Raw genomic sequence first — 6000 nt, forward strand, 5'->3', positions numbered from 1 at the left:
ATCTCATCTACACCTGTTAACTACCACCTGTATGCCAGTGACCTCCAAATAATGGGTCTCTAACCTTGACCTCTTCTTGCCTTAGTTTTAGACCCACTCATTCCGCTGCCTCTGCACTCCTTGACTTGGATGCTATATAAGCACCCCAAACTCAGCCCAACAAAACCTGAACTCATTGCCTTTCCCTCTAAACTTCTCTGGTTTGGATGTGTGACGTTATTATCTACACAACTGTCTAGGTGACCTGATATTGCCTCATTCCCCTCCACTTCCATGGCACTTCATGCACACTGGGTCATGACACTTGCCATTTAATTATAGCACATATTTGCATATCTGTCCTTTCACTGAATTGTAGCAATTTAGAGGCAAGAACTTTACTTGCCTTTGTATCCCCAGTACTTAAATAATTTGCCCATCACAAAGTAGACATTTATTGAGTTGACACGTGAACGATTGATTACATCCAACTGCTATCATTCCTCAATGCTGTTGAATAGAACTTACAGGATATATTAGGCTTGCTTGGCCTGTGTGTTAGTCAGCTTGCCATATCTGTGACAAAATTCCTGAGAAAAATAACTTAAAGGAGGAAAGATTTATTCTGGATCACAGTCTCAGAGGTTTCAGCTCAAAGTCAGCTGGCTCCATCGTTTTGGGGCCTGAAAGAGGCAGAGCATCATGGCGGCAATAGCAGGCAGTAGAGGAGGCTGCTCACCTATGGCAGCCAGGAAGCAAAGATAGAAAAAGGAACCAAGGTCCTTAAGTCCCCTTAAAGAACACTCCCCTGCTGACCTACTTCCTCCTACTAGGAGTCCCCACCTTCTAATAGCACATTCAGCTATGAGCTCATTAATAATTAATCCAGTGATGACGTTAGTACTTTCATGATCCAAGCACCTCTGGAATTCCCACCTCCAAACTCTGCTGCCTTGGGAATTGAGTATTCCCTACAAGAGTCTTTGGGTGACACTTCATATCCACACCATACAGGCTGACATGACAGAATAGCACAGTTTCAGTGGCTTAAGCAACAGAAACTTGTTTTCTCACAGTTCTAGAGGCTAGAAATCCAAGATCAAATTGCCAGCTGGATTGGTTCCTGGTGAGGGTATTTCCTGGTTTCTCACTATGTCCACACATGGCCTTTGTTTAGGGGAGAGGGAGGGTCAGAGATTGATTGAGAAAGAGAGCACATGCAAGCTCTAGTGTCTCCTCTTCTTATAAGGACACCTGTCCTATCAGATTAGGGCCCCACCCCTATGACTTCATTTAACGTAATTACTGCCTTAAAGGCCCTGTGTCCCAACACTGTCAGGCTGGGGATTGAGGCTTCAACATGAATTTGGGGGTACACAATTTAGTCCCTAACACAGGGCCTGCAAATTTATTTCTCCCCTGGCAAAACCAAGCAGGTGCTTCCCAGGCTGGGTCACACCTCAAATAAGCCATAAAGTGTAGTCTGTCATGACATAGGTCTATTTCCCAACTTGGGAAAATTCCCTTGTTCTCAGGGAGCAATTTCCTGAGAAATACGTGTTAAGTTAAAATCATATTATGATGCCTCTTTGTTAGAATCCCTGAAAGTCAGGCTGGTTTTACCTGCAAGTACCAGAGTTGTTAGCTGTTAGTCTAAACATTTTAAGCTGATATTTGTTGGGCATCCATTATATGTCTGGAGCAATATGCTAAGTGTCTTTCATATATTGCCTCACTTAATCTTCACAAAGGATTATGAGATGTGTCTTGTTATGGTCCACATTTTACAGAGGAAACTGAGTGGAGCAAAGAAGTTTCACATAATTTTCTCAAGATCTCTCAAGCACTCTGAGGTAGTATAACTTCATTTTTAATACTTACAATGACTTAAATTAAGGATCAAAGGATTACAACTTTTTTCTCAGATAATATCCAAAGATGGACTTAAATGAATATCCCATAATCTTTTTTTATTGCACGAACCCAAAGCCCTTTCTCCTTCCATTCTTAGGCCATAATCAACTTAAACAATCTTGGAAATGTGGGCATTAGAAGAGCAAGATTTGGCCATCTTGTTAGATAAAGGAAGGTGGGTAGGATCCATTGTGTTATCCTGAACACCCAATCATTTTCAATGTATTTCTGTTAAACATCATTCCAGAACTTGAAATGAGCTTGTCTTTTCTGTAAGAAGGTTGTGTACCATTCAGGTCCTTGTTTGTATCACCCAGGAAACCCTTCCTGTTACTAATAACTCCAGTCATAGGTCATTATCAAATGACTTCTGATTGATAGCCCTTCATAACCCAGACACAGAAATTCCTCTTAAATGCTGGTCCCTGAGACTCTGTTTGAAAACTTAACATTTTCAACAGGGTTTCTCAGCCCTACTTAGAAGCATCAGGATTATTACTCTCAAGTTTATTTTAGAAAGCACAGACACCATGCTATCACCAGTTACTGATAACACTATCTGAGTCAAGTCTGGGGACTGACACAAGCCAGAGTTGGGGACCACTGCCCTTCCCAGTCCCTCCAGTTAGATCATCCAGCCTGTGGCATCCTCACTATCTCTCTCTAGCCCAGCTTCTCCTGAGCTGACCCCTCTTTTCACTGGCCTCTGGCCAGCTCCCTTGTATGTCCCCATAGTCTCTCCCTCCCACATCTAATGGGAGTAAGACCTGCTGTCTTCTCTTCCCTCACCATTACTATGTTGATTGAGGCTTCTCCGGTCTCTTGTATGGGTCCAGTAAGTTCAGGCAAGTGATCTTGCCAAAATAAAATTATGTCATATGTATGCTTAAAAATCTTCAATGGCTCTATTCCTGATAGATATTTTTTTTTAAATCTGTGTTTCTTGTTTAGGCTAAGAGTGAGCTATGAATGGCAATGTTTGTGACTGCAAAATGTAGAGTCTGAGCTGAGGGGTATGAGGTTGGGAGGAGAAATGTGTCTGTCTTATAAAGCAAAAAGTCCTTCAGGTGTCTCTCCTCCACATAAGAAAGCAAAGTCTGATCCTTGCACTATCTGGGTTCGTGGATTAGTTAAGCACTGGACTCACTGTGTATATGGAACACCCATGTAATGCCCGTGGCACCCAGATGTTTCATTTAGGATTATGGCACCCAGGAATTATTTAGCAGAAGTTGAGTCAGCACCACTGGCCGCAAGGTTGGGGTTAGGTCTAGTTTTGTCGTGGAGCAAAAGTTAATTTCCTTTGCAAGATACTCAAGGTCTATGTGAGTTGCCTCTTTCTATCTTTCCAGCCTCATCTCTCATGACGCCTCCCAACTGTCTGGCCCTCTGATCTTAGAACCTGAATTTGGTAGAAGGAAGCTGCCTAAAACACCTGCAAGCCTTGGCTCTTCACTGCACATTCCCAGCTACCTTAAGTGTTACCTATTCTATGGATGCTTTCCAGTCATGCCTCAGGCAAGTTGACCACCTCCTCTGATGGTCTCTTACTGAATCCTGTGCAGACTTCTCTCTCCTTTTTTGTTTGCTTGTTTGTGAGATAGAGTCTTTAAATGTAGCCTAGGCTGGCGTCCTGTCCCAGTCTCTAAAGTGCCTATGCAGACTTCTCTTATGGAACCTACTCTTCTTTTTCATTTATTTTTAAAAAATATTTTAATTAGTATATCATAGTTGTACAAGGCATTTCATTATGACATATCCATATACATGTACAATGTACCCATTTGGTTCATCCCCTCCATTATTCTCCTTCTCCCTTCTCCCCCTTCTTAAAATGACTTCAGTAGGTTTTGATGTTTTATATTCATACATGTATAGAAAATACACATGCCATATTCCTTTACCCTCTTTATTTACCTCCCCTCCCATTAATATCCTCCCCTTAACATGGCCTGTTTTACATTCCTGCCCTTCATTGTTTAAGTGTGTTCATTGTTCAATGAAGTTTTCTCTTGGAGTTTACCTGTAAAGATATTGTACTTAGTCTAACCCCTCCACTACTCTTCCTGACCCTTTTCCCTACCTTGTATTGTTCAACAGTTGTCAGTGCATTTCTTTGCATCTTGTTCCTACACAGATGTGATGTATTTCACTATACCTCTATCATTCTCTTCTTCTTTCCCTCCTCCCCCAGTCTCCTCCAACAGTCGTACTATTGGAAACATATTATAAATGTATGATATTGCTTCTATTTCTATTTGGATCTGTTTTTCACATATGAGAAAAAAACATCAACCTTTGTCTTTCTGAACCTGGTTTACTTTGCTTAACATGATCTCTAGTTCCTTCCATTTGCCTGCAAATGACATGATTTCATTCTTCTTTGTGGCTAAATAACTCCACTATGTATAAATACCACATTTTCTTAATCCATTCATCAGTTGTGGGGCATCTGGGCTATTTCCACAGCTTGGCTATTGTGAATGATCCTGCAATAAACATGGATGTGCTGGTGTCTTTATTGTGTCCTGACTTACATTCCTTCAGGTATATTCCTAGGAGTGGGATTGCTGGATCCTACAATAGATCTATTTTTAGTTTTTTAAGGAGCCTCCATACTGTTTTCCATACTGGTTGTATTAATTTACATTCCCACCAACAGTGTATGAAGTTTCTTTTTCCCCACATCCTCGCCATCATTTGTTGTTTGTGTTTTTGATAGTAGCCACTCTAACAGGAGTGAGGAGGAATTTAATATAGTTTTGATTTGAATTTCCTTTATGGGCAGGGATGAGAGCATTTCTTTTTTTTTTCTTTTATTATTCATATGTGCATACAAGGCTTGGGTCATTTCTCCCCCCTGCCCCCACCCCCTCCCTTACCACCCACTCCTTACCACCCCCCTACCCCCTCAATACCCAGCAGAAACTATTTTGCCCTTATTTCTAATTTTGTTGTAGAGAGAGTATAAGCTATAATAGGAAGGAACAAGGGTTTTTGCTGGTTGAGATAAGGATAGCTATACAGAGCATTGACTCACATTGATTTCCTGTGCATGTGTGTTACCTTCTAGGTTAATTCTTTTTGATCTCACCTTTTCTCTAGTTCCTGGTCCCCTTTTCCTATTGGCCTCAGTTGCTTTTAAGGTATTGGCTTTAGTTTCTCTGCATTAAGGGCAACAAATGCTAGCTAATTTTTTAGGTGTCTTACCTATCCTCACCCCTCCCTTGTGTGGAGAGCATTTCTTAATGTGGTTTTTTTTTTTTTGGACTTTTTTCTTTTGAACAAATTTTGTTCAGTTATTTTGCCCATTTCTTTATTGGGACATTGATACTTTGGGACTTTTTGAGCTCCCTGTAAATGGTTATCCCTTGTCAGATGTAGAGCTGGCAAAGATTTTCTCCCTTCTGTGGCATCCTCTTCAGTCTGGTGACCACTTACTTTGCTGTGCAGAAGCTTTTTAGTTTCATGTAGTCTCATTTGTCAATCCTGTCTCTTAGTTTCTGGAACCTACTCTTTATTGCAATTTCACTTGCATGTGTTCCTCATCTACTGATCTGAAGGCAAACTTGGGACAAGGCTGACTCAGGTGGCTGTATCCTCAGTGCCTAAGTGCTGATAGGCACTTAATAAATCTTGTTTAATTAAATACTCTAAACACAGTGAGGCACTAATTTAATAGCTGTTATCCCTATTAAGAATGCAAGCCAAAAAAAAAAAAAAAAGAATGCAAGCCAGTTACAGTGGTTCACAACTGTAATTCCTGCTACTTGGGAGGTGGAGATCTAGAGGACAAAGGTTTAAGGCCAGCCCAGACAAAAAGTTAGTGAGATCCAATCTCAAAAAGAAGCTGGACATGGTGAGAACAAGCCTGTCATCCCAGCTATGCACAAAGTGTAACTAGGAGGATTGAGTCCCAGGCTGTCCTAGGGGAAAATGTGAGACCCTATCCCAGAAATAACTAAAGCAGTAGGGGCTGGGGGGCATGGCTCAAGTGGTGGTAGGTGCCTGCTTAGCAAACATGAGGCCCTGAGTTCAACCCCTAGTATCATCAAAAAAAGATGTGCAAAAGCAAATCTAGTGATTATTAAAAGAAAATCTTACCCA

This window comes from Castor canadensis, chromosome 12 (assembly GCF_047511655.1).
Source record: "Castor canadensis chromosome 12, mCasCan1.hap1v2, whole genome shotgun sequence".
NCBI lineage: Eukaryota > Metazoa > Chordata > Mammalia > Rodentia > Castoridae > Castor > Castor canadensis.